The sequence below is a fragment of the Lagenorhynchus albirostris genome, chromosome 21 (genome assembly GCF_949774975.1).
Source record: "Lagenorhynchus albirostris chromosome 21, mLagAlb1.1, whole genome shotgun sequence".
Lineage (NCBI taxonomy): Eukaryota > Metazoa > Chordata > Mammalia > Artiodactyla > Delphinidae > Lagenorhynchus > Lagenorhynchus albirostris.
Genome location: NC_083115.1, coordinates 20,995,162 through 21,011,551, shown reverse-complemented (window position 1 = coordinate 21,011,551; position 16,390 = coordinate 20,995,162).

The window sequence follows — 16,390 nt, the reverse complement described above, 5'->3', positions numbered from 1 at the left end:
TATCAAGTTATGCCAGGGGCTCTCCCTATCCACGAATTCTGAATCCATGGATTTAACGAATGGCTGATCGAAAATATTTGAAAAAAAATTCCAGAAAGTTCCAAAAAGCAAAGCTATTTACAGAGCATTTACATTGTATTATTATAAGTAATCTAGAGATGATTTAAAGTATACAGTTGGAGGTTCAAGATGGTGGAGTAGAAGGATGTGCGCTCACTCCCTCTTGCGAGAGCACCGGAATCACAACTAATTGCTGAACGGTCATTGACAGGAAGACACTGGAACTCACCAAAAAAGATACCCCACATGCAAAGACAAAGGAGAAGCCCCAATGAGAGGGTAGGAGGGGCACAATCACAATAAAATCAAATCCCATAACTACTGGGTGGGTGACTCACAAACTGGAGAACAATTATACCACAGAAGTCCACCCACTGCAGTGAAGGTTCTGAGACCTGCACCAGGCTTCCCAATCTGGGGGTACAGCAACGGGAGGAGGAATTCCCAGATAATCAGACCTTGAAGGCTAGTGGGATTTGATTGCAGGACTTCGACAGGAATGGGAGAAACAGAGACTCCACTCTTGGAGGGCACACACAAAGTAGTGTGCACATTAGGACCCAGGGGAAGGAGCAGTGACCCCATAGGAGACTGAACCAGATCTACCTGCTAGTGTTGGAGGGTCTCCTGCAGAGGTGGGGGGTGGCTGTGGCTCACCAAGGGACAAGGACACTGGCAGCAGAAGTTCTGGGAAGTACTGCTTGGCATGAGCCCCCCAGAGTCCACCATTAGCCCCACCAAAGGGCCTGCAGGCTCGAGTGCTGGGTCACCTCAGGCCAAACAAACAACAGGGAGAGAACTCAGCCCCACCCAACAGATTAAAGTTTTACTGACCTCTGCCCACCAGAGCAGCACCCAGCTCTACCCACCACTAGTCCCTCCCACCAGGAAGCTTGCACAAGCCTCTTAGATGGTCTTATCCACCAGAGGGCAGACAGCAGAAGCAAGAAGAACTACAATCCTGCAGCCTGTGGAACAAAAACCACATTCACAGAAAGACAGACAAAATGAAAAGGCAGAGGGCTATGTACCAGATGAAGGAACAAGATAAAACCCCAGAAAAACAATTAAATGAAGTGGAGACAGGGAACCTTCCAGAAAAAGAATTCAGAATAATGATAGTGAAGATGATCCAGGACCTCGGAAAAAGAATGGAGGCAAAGATCCAGAAGATGCAAGAAATATTTAACAAACACCTAGAAGAATTAAGGAACAAACAAACAGAGATGAACAATATAATAACCGAAATGAAAAATACACTACAAGGAATCAATAGCAGAATAACTGAGACAGAAGAACAGAGAAGTGACCTGGAAGACAGAATGGTGGAATTCACTGCCATGGAACAGAAGAAAGAAAAAAGACTGAAAAGAAATGAAGACAGCCTAAGAGACCTTTGGGACAACATTAAATGCACCAACATTTGCATTATAGGGGTCCCAGAAGGAGAAGAGGGAGAGAAAGGACCCAAGAAAATATTTGAAGAGATTATAGTCAAAAACTATAACCACCCAAGAGATAACCATCCAAGTCCAGGAAGCACAGAGAGTCCCAGGAAGGATAAACCCAAGGAGAAACATGGTGAGATACATAGCAGTCAAACTGACAAGAATTAAAGACAAAGAAAAATGATTGAAAACAACAAGAGAAAAATGACAAATAAAAAGAAGGGAACTCCCGTAAGGTTAACAGCTGATTTCTCAGCAGAAACCCTACAAGCCAGAAGGGAGTGGCATGATATATTTAAAGTGACATACAATGGAGAAAAGACATTCTCTTCAATAAGTGTTGCTGGGAAAACTGGACAGCTACATCTAAAAGAATGAAATTAGAATGCTCCCTAACACCATACACAAAAATAAACTCAAAATGGATTAAGGACCTAAATGTAAGACCGGACACTATAAAACTCCTAGAGGAAAACATAGGAAGAACACTCTCTGACATAAATCACAGCAAAATCTTTTTTGACCCACCTCCTAGAGTAATAGAAATAAAACCAAAAATAAACAAGTAGGGGGTTTCCCTGGTGGCACAGTGGTGAAGAATCCGCCTGCCAATGCAGGGAACACAGGTTCAAGCCCTGGTCTGGGAAGACCCCACATGCCATGGAGCAACTAAGCCCACATGCCACAACTACCGAGCCCGCATGCCATAACTACTGAAGCCCGTGCACCTAGAGCCCATGCTCCTCAACAAGAGAAGCCACTGCAATGAGAAGCCCGTACACCACAATGAAGAGTAAGCCCCGCTCGCTGCAACTAGAGAAAGCCCACGCACAGCAACAAAGACCCAACGCAGCCAAAAATAAATAAATTTATTAAAAACAAACAAAAAAAACCAGATGGGACCTAATGAAACAAAAGTTTTTGCACAGCAAAGGAAACTATAAACAAGACGAAAAGACAACCCTCAGAATGGAAGAAAATACTTGCAAATGAATTAACGGACAATGGATTAATCTCCAGAATATATAGACACCTCATGCAGCTCAATATTAAAAAAACTAACAACCCAATCCAAAAATGGGCAGAAGACCTAAATAGACATTTCTCCAAAGAGGACATACAGATGGCCAAGAAGCACATGAAAAGCTGCTCAACAGCACTAATCATTAGAGAAATGCAAATCAAAACTACAATGAGGTATCACCTCACACCAGTCAGAATGGGCATCATCAGAAAATCTACAAACAACAAATGCTGGAGAGGGAGGGTGTGGAGAAAAGGGAACCCTCTTTCACTGCTGGTGGGAATTTAAATTGATACAGCCACTATGGAGGTTCCTTAAAAAACTAAAAATAGAATTACCATATGACCCAGCAATCCCACTACTGGGCATATACCCAGAGAAAACCATAATTCAAAAAGACACATGCACCCCAATGTTCATTGCAGCACTATTTACAATAGCCAGGTCATGGAAGCAACCTAAATGCCCACCGACAGATGAATGGATAAAGAAGATGTGGTACATATATATAATGGAATATTACTCAGCCATAAAAAGGAATGAAATTCAGTCATTTGTAGTGATGTGGGTAGATCTAGAGACTATCATACAGAGTGAAGTTAGAGAGAGAAAAACAAATATCGTATATTAACACATGTATGTGGAACCTAGAAAAATGGTACAGATGAACCAGTTTGCAGGGCAGAAATTGAGACACAGATGTAGAGAACAAACGTATGGACACCAAGGGGGGAAAGTGGCGGGTGGTGGTGGGGGTGGTGTGATGAATTGGGCAATTGGGATTAACATGTATACACTGATGTGTATAAAATGGATAACTAATGAGAACCTGCTGTATAATAAAATAAAATAAAATTCAAAAAAGAGTAAACTCATTCAAAAACAAACAAAAAAAGGATATTGACAAATACAGCTCTGATTCTAAGGACCCTGTATTTTCAGTTTATTCTGATGTGAAATCCTCCGTTGTTTTCTTATTTCTTTAAGAAAATATTATCTCCTAATAAAAAGAAAATATGTTCATTATTTAAGATTTATTTGGAAATTAGAGATGAAAAAATAGAAATCACCCATAAAATCACCCTATGGAGATAGTAGTAATATCTCGGTATATCTATTTCTAGTGTTGTCCTATACCTAAATATAAATACATATTTACAAAATTAAGGAAAAAAATAAAGTATACAGTTGGATGTGTGTATCCATATGCAAATACTACACCATTGGGACTTAAGCATCCATGGATTGGTGTCTGCGGGAGGTCCTGGAACCAATCACTTGCGGATACCCAGGGATGACTGCACTCCCTTTTATTACAAGGGAATGAATTCAGTGGAAATGTACGTTTCTTCCCAAATTTAGGCCACTAGTGGGTGATAAGGTTGGCAACAGAGGTCTTTAAATCTCTCCACTCCCATTATGATGACACTTCTACAATATGCTCTTGCTTTATGGAACTCATGTCTCGATATGTCATTAGAACACAGATGTTCTGCCTCTGATTCTGGCATATTTCTTCTAGAATTCTTTCATGGAGAATTCTTTCAATTCTTTTAAAGGAAAAGAGAAGCCATTCATCTATATTAGGTAACCCAGTCATGTTTCACTTAGTGTTGGACTTTCAGTAAATTCAATCCTCCAGAACACACCTGTCAAGCTGATAACTGACGCCCACTCCCTGAATTTTAATGCCATGGACAATGTCTCTAGTCTCTCATTCAGTGACTTTTTAAAACTTCATTTAATAAGTAATTTTAATAAAATTGTTTTTTCAGTTTTTCCAAGGCCATAGCTGATAGAAATGACAAATTAAGAGGATGGAAGATGTATTCTTCAATGGATATCAAATAAAAAGCTTACAAAAGCAAAGCCACCTGGGAAACACCATAGGCTGCAGCCCACTTTAATATCCAAAAGACGCCAGTGTAGACCACCCAGCCCCTAAGCTGGTCGGAAAAGTTAGGAACATATGTGATGCAAGTAGAAAAGAGTCCCATCCTATGGTTAACCTTCTTATCTAGAAAGTGGATATACGTAGAAAATCTTGTTCCCAGATGACCTTGCATAATTGGAGTTTTATTTGTGGAAATCAGTCTTATTTATCAATTTTATGCACTTATGTTTAAACCTTTGTGTTTGTTTGTTTGTTTGAAGTGACCCTACATTAAATGTGAAATTCAATGTAAAGTAAAATATTGCTACATGTTACCTTTTGGACTAAAATCTTCATTTAGCCCCAGAATAATCTGTTACTCATATTTTAATTGGAAATTCTCCAAAACCGTGTCAGAGTTGGAAATGAGAAATTATATCATCTTCTGTAGTATGGAAATGCAGATGCTGATTGTTTTTAATTAAAGGATGATCAAATATCCATTTATATCCCCATTACCTGTCTTACTTCTACTCAAAAGAGGTATCTCAAGAAAAATAAATTTTAAACATGGTGCTACATTTTATTCTAAGAATTGATGTCAGTTTGAAATATGAATGATTTTAAAGGATAAGTTAGTGGATGACTGATTCATAATGTATTTAAAGTAAAAGCACTTTTGAGTTGATGTCATTAGTGTCACTCAGGCTTTCTAACAAAATGATCCTCACGCTGTTACCACAGACTGATTTAGAGTTTCCCATACTCTGAAGAATAAACTAGAGGAGAAGTAGAAATACCAGAACGTTTTGCTTAGCTGATAGCAAAAAGTAAAATCTCTTAGGGCTACCTGGGAGTCAGCAAAAACCATAAGCATCATTGGGTCGCAGGATTTACAGCTTAGAAATCTCTCCAGGTGGTGGACTGTTGAATTGATGGTCTAGTCCTTGTCATAGACAACCAAAGAATGTCAGCTTTGAACCAACAGACCTTTCTTACAAAGAGATACTGGGCACAGAAGGGTCAGTTTTTACCCTGGAAGGTATCTGGATCAAATGCATTTATTTCCAGCATCTAATGAGATGCTGATAGAAACATTTAACTTTGACCCCCTTCTGCTAGGAACAGCACCTTCTTTATTTTTGGAGTTATCGTGGGATATCCCCACCTTCTGTTCTCCTCATCCTTTTGCTTCCCCAAACCACACCCGCTGTAAACATGTGGTTCTAGAGGAAGCAATGGAGAGCCTCCCTCCTGCCCAGTCGCTCTCAAACTTTGAGTCTCTAGGACTTCTTTTATACTAACAGCAGAAGGAAACTCTGTTTTTAAAGGGGTCATGTGATGAGATTAGGCACACCCAGATAAGCCCCATTTTGATTAGCTCAAAGTTGACTGTTTAGTAACCTTAATTACATCTGCAGAATTGCTTTTGTCCTGTAACATAGTGTAATCATGGACAGACAGGGTACCCCAGCTTCTTCAGTCCCTGGGATCTGAGTGGGAAATCTTGGGAGATATTTCAGAATTCTGCCTACCACTGCCTCTTTCCAACTTCATTCTGATTTGGTTCTTCTGAATCTACAAAGAAATTTTTAGTTTTAATGTATTATGAGGACATATGTTTCACTGTAAGAAAAATTCAAAAGAAACACAGAAGTATATTTAAAGAGGTTAAAATTGGTAATTGCACCGTTTAGGGAAACAACCTCTGAGGGTTTCTGCTGTGATTCGGAGAGAGGGTAGTTTTTCTCCCAGTCACCTTTTTTTCCTGATGAGGCCAGTAGCAGATGAAATCTCCAATTTAAATTCTTTAACACTGCACAAGCCAGAGGATTCCCTTTTGTCGTTTGCTGGTGTACCAGTTGATACCCTGAATTTAAATGGCGGTACAGCATGAATATTTGAAATATGCTACTTCACTACAGCCAGAAACTATTTATTAATAAATAACTATTTATTATCCTACATTTTTAATAAACACTGTTCTGCATTGCAGTAACATGCATTAAATATTTATTTAAGAACTCCCTAAAAATCTAATTTACTAGCCAGAAAGATGTATTGCATTTTTGAAGAATACTTAGAAAACAAAGGGGATTTAGTGGGCAAGGGATTATAGTCTTTAAATATTTTTAAAAGCACAAAAAAGAGAATAAATCATTTTGTATGGATCTAGTAGGTTAATCTAGGAATGATGGATAGACGTGGCAAGGAGGTATACTTCAGTATATAGGGAGACTTTTTCTTAAAAATAAAAATAAAATAGAATTCCCTGAACAGGAACAGGCTCCTAGGAAAACGAGTATGTTCCTTTCAGGTCTAGGTGTCCTGACAGAGACGTCTAAACTCTATGCTAGGAGTGCTAACTTTGACAAGGGGCAGATAGTAAGTCTCTTCAGCTTTGCAGGCCATACGTACTGTTTCTGTCACAACTACTTAACCCTGTAGGGTGAAAGCAACCATGGATAATACAGGAATGAATGAGCATGACTGTGGTCCAATAAAACTTTATTTACAAAAACAGTCTGTGCACAGTGGTTTGTCAATCCCTGCTATGTCTTATTTCCTGAACTGGATGGCAGGAAGACCTAAAAATTGACCAATTCCCTTCCATCCTTAAAACTTCAGTGTTACAGGATTCCTTCACTAGGATATAGGAAGGCATGGATACCATTTGCCAAAAGGGTCTTCGTGCCTTCCAGGATGATCTATCCATTCCCACCCCTTATTCAGTTGCGTATCCAGGTTATTATATTGGAAAAGTCTAGTTAAGATTTATTATGACCCCAAATAACTAGGAATGTTATTATGGATCTTTTAAAAAATGGAAGCCCCTACATGAATTCTGTGGTCTTATTATGAAATAGTTAATGTATTTAATAGCTGAACACAGGAATGGGACGTTCATAGAATATGTTGACAGGATGAAAAGTTGAAACTGTTGGCAGAAAACCAAAGTCAATATCGGAGCCAAGCAAATACTGCCTGCCTAGAGCCCCATAGGGAAAGCTCAAAGACTGGCCATTTTTAAGTGGCGAGAGACACCCTCACCTCCAGAACCACGAAGCAATTGTGTTTTCAGGTAGAGAATTTCTGTTATTCTGATTGCTTCCAAATAGTTTTTTTTTTTCTTTAAGCATGAAGAAACTACTAGTTGATGTTCTAATTCCCTGTGTATCTAGAGAATGTAGAAGGAATTAATATTCTTATATGTGGAAATATTTAAGTGGAAGATATTTTTAAATCAAAGAGAATACTGAATGATTTAAAAATTTAAAACGGGCTTGAAGATTTTGAATATCGTTCCTTAGGGACTCTGGACCGATACTATTGCTGTGGTTTACAATAATTTTCTTTTTGTTCAAATCAAGAGGCTTCACAAGTGTTTAATTGCCATAATTACTAAGAACATAGGTGCCAAATGAACAATAAACACAACAGTAGTCTAGAGGTCTCAATTTGTATCTTGTGCCAAGTCCTTGGGTACAAAATGTACAGAAAACCCTTGCTTTCTATACTGGTAATTGTGTGCTTAGATTTGCTATTCAGACATTTACAAGAAAATCTGTAACAGTTTAAATTAAGGTTCATGTTGAATATGATCTACAACCACTAGAATTATGTGTGTGTTGCCTTCTCTTTTAGGATGATTTCATTCAGACAAGCAGCTTACTTCATTTGCTTGTTTGCTACAGTTTCCTGTGGTGAGTGGACTATCTATAAGACATAAAGTTAAGGGTGAATGTTTCTCTTCCACTGCTCATTGATAATTCCAGCATGAAATATTACCTGAATTGCTGCACAGACCTTGCAGTCTGGGAAGTAAACTAACCCCTTTTTCATGCTAGCACTCCAAAACATATTGGAACGTGTTTATTTTAAGTAGAGTTTGATAGTTTAGTGATGTAATAAAAATTCTAAATCCCCTAATTAATGGGGCAGTTGCCCAAAATGGAATATTATCCTTCAGAACTACCCAGCCCAGACTTCGAAAACAAACTTATGGTTACCAAAGGGGAAACATGGAGGGGAGGGATATATTAGGAGTTTGGGATTAACATATACACACAACTGTATATAAAACAGGTAACCAACAAGGACCTACTGTTCAGCACAGAGAGCTCTACTCAATATTCTGTAATGACCTATATGGGAAAAGAATCTGAAAAAGAATGGATATATGTATATGTATAACTGACTCACTTTGCTGCACACCTGAAACTAACACAACATTGTAAATCAACTATGCTCCACTATGAAATAAAAAATAAAAAATAAACCACTACCCGGCCCAAATTGATGATTTACTTCCAGAAGGGAAACTGATTGAATTTGCTCTATGCGTTTTATTTGGACAGCTTGCCACCGAAACATTTATAAAGGAATTGATATGAGAGGAGTCAATTTCAATGTATCTAAGGTGAGCAGTGTTGAAGAATGCCAAGCAAGGTGCACCGATAGCGTCCACTGCCCATTTTTCACATACACCACGCAAACCTTCCTCAGTGCAGGGCACCCGTGAGTAAAATTCACAGTGTCTGTTCTCTCTCATGGTGTTTTTAGGATTTAATTGTATTCTTCATAACATTTTTTTTTCCCCAGCTGAAAACCGGACAGGGCTTTTAGATCTAACCACTCTTCTTATTTACTCAATTTTGGCGCCATTTCTCCTGAAAAGAGTAATTTCCATTTGGTCTGCAAATTTCCATTTGTGCTTGCAGAATGAGGGTTCACCAAATAATGCAGAAGAATGGCTCCCACTGCATCCTCACCTTAACCCTCCCTCTGCAGAGGGGGGATGTCTATTTGATGAATAACACAGAACCCTAACCCAGTCACCACCAAGGTCTTGCTTTGTTTATTTTCCACTGACCATGGATCATTTTCAACTGGAAATGGACTTCTGCAGGTACCTGAAGTTTAGGAAGCAAAGTAACCTCCGCTTTCCACATTCAGGAACAACTGCCTGTTAAAGTACAGTCCACGAGGGACACCTACTAGTATAAAGGTGCTGGCTAACGTGGAATCTGGATTCTCACTGAAGACCTGTGCAGACTCGGAAATTGGTAATTGTATGGCTCCTACTTCACTCTGTGATTGTAGTAGGCAGAAAAAGAGCCCCCCAAAGACATCCACATCCTAATACCTGGAATCTGTTACCTTACAGGGCAAAAGAGGCTTTATTAAATATGTGATTACGTTAAAGACTTTGAGATGGGAGATTATTCTGGATTATATGGATGGGCCCGATGTAGTCACAAGCATCCTTATAAAAGAAAGAGATACCAGAAGGGACAGAGTCAGAGAGAGAGAGAGAGAGAGAGATTTGAAGAGGTTACACTTCTGGCTTTGAAGATGGAGGAAGAGTCCATAAGCCAAGGAATGCAGGTGGCCTCTAGAATCTGGAAAAGGTAAGGAGCCCTGTTGGCCTCTTGATTAAAAAGCCCAGTAAGACCCACTTCAGACTTCTCGACTGCTGATCTCCAGAACTGTGAGATAATACATCCGTGTTGTTTTAAGCCACTACATTTGGGATAATTTGTTACAGCAGCCATAGGAAACTAGTACAGTGACATTGTAGAGAAAACTATAAGGTCATTTCTTGGTGGTGTCTGTTATCTAGTGAAATGACTCTAGCATAATGAATCAATGAAACCCTGTAGTCTCAGACACAGAGGTAATTTTCACTGAATTATCCAGAAACTTTGCTATGACATTCTACCTTATTTAGCATATCAGCATGTCAATGATAACATGTTATTGAAGCCAAATAGCCAACAGTCACTTCTACACAGTTATCAAGTGCCGACCCTGTGCCAGGCCCTGAATGGGGAGCTCTTGGGAAGACTGGGAAGTTGGCAACTATGCACACCTCTCCCAATCTGTTCCCATTCTCCCCAGACACACCTCCTCCACAGTGTGTTCCAGATTCATTGCTTTGAATTAACTGATTATTTAATTTTTTAATATTCAGATTTGGGTTTTTTTAAAAATATAATTTCTCTTTATTGATATTCTCTATTTGGCGAGACATTGTTTTCATACTTCTCTTCAGTTCTTTAGACGTGGTTTTCTTTCGTTCTTTGAACATATTTAAAATAGCTGATGTAAAGTCTTGGTATAGTAAATCCAATGTTTGTGCCTCCTCAGCAATGTTTATACTGACCTTTAATTCTGCGTAGGGGCCATAGCTCCTTGTTTCTTTACATGTCTCATAATTTTTTGTAAAAAAAAAAAAATCAGACTTTTTAAACACTAGCATGTGACAACTCTGGAAATCAAATTCCCTCCTTCCTCAGAGATTTTTGTTGTTACCATTTTGTGGTGTTGTTACTGTTTGGTGACTTTCCTGAACTAACTGTGTAAAGTGTTTAGTCTTCGTTATACATGGCCACGGATGTCTCTGCTTGGTTTTCTTCATAGTTAGCTAATGATGGGACAGAAGTTTCCTTCAGTGCCTGGAACCAGTGAGTTTCCCAGCCTTGAACAAGGGGCTTTTTGTGAGAGTTAGGGCATGCCTACATTGCCTCCGCAGGGATTTTGCAACTTTGCCCTGGTCTCCACTTTCTGCTGACACAGAGCTCACAAAGGTCAATGTCAGCCGGCTCAGGGCTTCCTCAGATCTCTCACAGGCTTGTGCACAGCCTCGGTCATGCACACAGTCAGCTCTATACATGCTCATGGCCTTCTAGATGCCCAGGAATATGTCAGAGATTTTCAGGCTTTCCCTGGTTTTCCTTTTAAGATTTTTATTGGCTTGTGCTTTGTCCCAGCTGTTATTGCTGTCCTAGGCAGCTACAATGTTGTGTAATGGCCATACTTGTTTTTTGTGACAAATACTTCCAAGGAAAATGCTGTTAACACTGAGGAAGCTCTGAGTCAGGTGAAAGAAACTCAATCCTTGGGAGTGGGGTTTTCCTGAGAACTTCCACACAGTCAAATAATGACAATGATCTGGGGAGCGAGCTTTGGGGCAGCTCCAGCTCCGATCTGCCCCCTCCTGGGGCTGTTAGGCTGCTGGATTTCCCCGTAGTTGAGGGTGTTTTCAGGGCTTCTGTGGAGCTGGGGAGAGGGGCTGGGAACAGGGCAAGTTAAAACCCCACAAAACTTGCTGTTCTTATTGAGATTCGGCTGGTTTTCTTGAATAAACTCTCCCTGGACTTTTATAAACCTTTGGTTAATTCCTAGAGTTCTGAAACAACGTTGATTTTGACAATTCTGCCAGCGCTCTCCTTACTTTTATGGAGGAGAGGATTTTGGGAGGTCCTTACTCTGTCATTCCCACTAACATCCTGTAGTGCTTTTGGTAAACGAAACAAATGAAAAACAAACTAGCTTTAAAAAAGAACATGGTCTTTGGAACAAGATAGCCCTTGTCCTTCTGTCATCTGGACAGGTCAGACTGTGACTGCACTTTCTACTCAGCTCTGTGCTCCACATTTTGTGTGGAGCAACAGACAAGTGGAACACTTCAAAGGAGAGTAACCCGAATGGTGAGATATCTAGAAATCATGGAAAATAAGATACAGTTAAAGAAGCAGGTTCTTTAAACCTGAAAAAGAGTCAGGATGACTGTTTTAAATTTTTGTTTTTGAAGGACTGTCACTGGGAAAAGGATTAGATTAATCTGTGTAGTTTTATAAGGCAGATACTACTATGATAAAAATAAGAAAAAAATTCCAACACCTGCAATGATCCACAAGTGAGCCTTGTCATGAGGTAGTCAGCTCCTTGTCACTATAAATGTCTTAAATAAATGTTGAACAACTTGTCAAGAGTATCCTTGAGAGGATGCAGTTGTAGGTAGGTATGGATGACCCATAAGTTCTCTTCCAGCTTCAAGAGTCTGGTGTTTTTTTTTTTTTTTTAAATATAAAAAACGATTTAATTAGTTGAGTTCTAATTTCCTAAACTGCCTATCTGAAGATATTATGTTATGGTGAACACTCCCAAAATATGTCCAAGGGGAGCCTGGACACTGGTGGAAATTAAACTATTTGTAAATAAATTGTTCTTTGTGAAAAATGCTCACTTACATTTACTCAAAGAACAAAATATTCTTCTATTGTCAAAGGTTTGGTTTTTTTCAAAAATTATATATGTATACTTTTTCCAGTTTTATTGAGATATAACTGACATACAATTATAAACTTATACATGCATAAGTTTAAAGTGTACAGCACAGTGTTTCGACTTATATGTGTTGTGAAATGATCACTGTTATAAATTTGGTTGGCATCCATCATCTCATACAGATACACACACCAAAAAAAAAAAAAAGAAAGAAAAAGAAAAAAAAAAATTTTTCCCCCTAATGGTGAGAACTCTTAGGATCAACTCTCTTAACAACTTTCAAATATACCATACAGAAGTGCTTTTTATGGGTGAATAATATTCCATCATATATATATATATATATATATATATATATACACACACACACACACACACACATATATATATGCCTATATATATGATGGAATATTTTATATATATATATATCACAGTATCTTTATCCCTTCATCTGTCAGAGGAAACATCTTAAGTTTCCATGTCTTGGCTATTGTAAATAATGCTGCCGTAAACATGGGGGTGCAAATAGCTCTTGGACACAGTGTTATTTCCTTCCAATATCTTCCCAGAAGTGGAATTTCTGGATCATATGATAGTTCTATTTTTAATTTTTTGAGGATTCTTCATACTGTCTTCCATAGTGGCATTTGTTATCTCATATCTTTTTTTTTTTTTTTTTGCGGTATGCAGGCCTCTCACTGTTGTGGCCTCTCCCACTGCGGAGCACAGGCTCCGGACACGCAGGCTCAGCGGCCATGGCTCACGGGCCCAGCCACTCTGTGGCATGTGGGATCCTCCTGGACCGAGGCACGAATCCGTGTCCCCTGCATCGGCAGGTGGACTCTCAACCACTGTGACACCAGGGAAGCCCTCTCATATCTTTTTGATAATCATCATTCTAACATGTGTGAGGTAATATCTCATTATGGTTTTAATTTGCATTTCCATGATGATTACTGAGGTTGAGCACCTTTTCATATACCTTTTGGCCAGTCATTCTCTTCTTTGAAAAAATGTCTATTCGAGTCCTTTGCCCATTTGACAATTAGATTATTTGGTTTCTTTTTTTTTCTTGGCTTTTGAATTGTGTGAATTCTTTAAGTATTTTGGATATTAACCACTTATTAGATAAATGTTTGCAAATATGTTTTCCCATTCTGTAGGTTGTCTTTTCACTTTGTTGATAAAAATACTAATTTTAAAATTATTTTGAATATGTAAAACAAAAACTGAAAGATAAGAGTGTCTAGGCTTTCAGAACATAGGCAATAAGAGGGAATTTGAGAGATTTTTATGGAGATGAGAGGATAGCAGAGAAAAAGAAAGTTCTTTGGTCAACCTAAGGCTCTAGGGTGGTCCCAACGCTGCATCAGAGCCCAATACAGGGCTCTCTCTCTCTCTCTCCTTCTCTCTCTCCTCTCTCCTCGTTTGTGTGTGTAACTCTACCTTCTCACCTTTACTATTTTTATCCAAAGAAATGACCTTAATGTAAAAGTCATCATTCTCATTTGTTTTAAGACTGTAGTCTTGCTCCTCTATTTATTTTATTGCCTCCTTCTGAAGTTGTACATTGTTTACCTCATAAGGAAAATCCAAAATACCCTACAAAAGACAAATGTTCCTTTGGTATCAAATGAAGAATGCCAGAAAAGTTACAGAGATTATAAAATAACCAAACAGATGATCTGTGCTGGCTATAAAGAAGGAGAGAAAGATGCTTGGAAGGTAATGCATTGGATTATGAAAACACATAATAGGCCACTTGAGAAAAATCATTTCAAAATATATTTTTTTCAAGAGTACTTCACTATAGTTTTCCAAATAATTCAGAACCAAATAATCTGAAAACTTCACAAGAAGTCTTTAACAAATTGAATCTACACATATAATTTTTCTATATTATATATTATACATCTCACAATCTTTGCAGGAGCATGCCATATCTAAGGGAAGACAACTGTAATACAATAATTGTGCTAAAATATAAGAGCATTAGATTTCTCTCACCTTGGGTGAGGATGTCAAAATTTCTTTGTTGGAATGAACAGAAAATGCAGCCATACGCCACTGACTTAAGTCCCTTTCACCCCATTCAACAGCTGAGGCCCAGGAGCATCTGAAGAACTGAGGAATTCTTTGTGTGTGGTGTGACTACAGAATTCTAAAGGCACATCTGGCGTAACCTATCATTTTATTTTTTCTACTCACTGTGACACAGGGTGATTCAGGTGGTCCCTTGGTTTGTAAACACAATGGAATATGGCATTTGGCGGGCATCACCAGATGGGGCAAAGGCTGTGACCGCAGGGAACAACCAGGAGCCTACACCAAAGTTGCTGAGAACATGGACTGGATTTTAGAGTAAACACAGGATGGCGATGGTCAGTCTCTGATGAAGTAGCCAGCTTAGAGCATTCGTTTTACAACCTGCGTTCAATTCAAGTACTGAGCCTTGGGGTCCTCATCTGCAAAAACGTGGGGAGTGGTGTCTACCTCCTGTCCTTGTCATAAGGGTAAAAAGGGCCGAAGCATAACGCTTTCAACTTTCAGTAATAATGCTGTAATGGGAGAGAAAACAACCGAGGATCTCCACGACTGTTTGTTGTGAAATAAAATGGCAAAAGAGTGTGATTAAAAAGTGTTTTCTCCTGATAGTGAAACAGACTGGAAGATATGTGACTCCAGATGCTAGCACAGTGCCTGGGATCATTCTAATCTCACCATCTCCTCTGGGTCTCAGCCTATCTCAGAGATACTAAATTCTTCTCTCGACCTCACCTGCATGGTTGTTCATACCTACTACTGCCTGCCTCACTTGGGGTGAAAAGCCGGTAAGCTTGGATTTTGTTCTGCCGGGTGGAATCGAAGAAACCTGTGTAACATGCACTTTTGCAAGGAAGAGGTGGGTTATCTGAACCTAGAAGAATAGTATAGTGCACCTTTTTACGTTGGCCTCCTACCTTGGGGCTAAGCTTCAAATTTACCTTTTCCTTACTGTCTCCTTCAGTAAGTTCTATTTCCCCCATACATCCCTTCCTGTAAGAGCTTTGACAGGACCTGCCAGTGTTCCCGATCTGGGGTCATCTTTCTACATAGGCATTTGGCCACCAGGCACTGGCTATTCCACACCTTCAGAAACTGTTCAGATAACGGCAACATTGTTATGATAGACATAAAATGAGATTGTCTCTCTCTGTCTCCAAATATTGAAATAAGCCAAGTAAACTGGCAACACTTTCTAGATTTGGAAGATCACACTCATATCAGCAATACTGTCCCTGAACAAAACACAATATTTCCTCTGGTACCTATAACTTCAGCAAGCTCTGAAATGGGGACTGACTTGTCGTTTTATTCTTCTCTTTGTCTTCAGAATATTTTTTTAAAATCATGACTCCATTTATAAACCTAAGATCTTGTTTTGCTTTTCTCTGGAAAATATGAAGTCTTCACTGAACCATAACATCTTTCTCTAAAATTTATTTAAATCAAACGTATTTTAAAAGGTTTTAAATTTTTTATTTCTTTTAGGTTTTCAGGGGACCACATAGAGATCCTTAGAGCTAGTTAGTGTTTAATGTTCTAAGCGAGGACCTGAAGTTTGGAGAGAGAAAGCAGCTTGGCCAGGGAAGCACGGGTAGCTAGTGTAAGTGCAAGAGTCTGGTTTCTGCTTAAGTTACATGACCAATAAACTAATGAAAGATCTGGGTAACAGAGGACATGCACCATCCTGATTTCCGTAGAGCTTCTAGCCCTTCTTCAAGGTCCATGGGAAGGCTCTGAACAGAAACATAATTAAGTGAAACCCCACAAAGTATTTCATAAGCTTTCCTCTCTATGAACTGCAACAAGTCCTACCACTAGGAGGTGCCCTTATGGACAAAGGGAACTGACCTGCTGTTCTGGGATTGC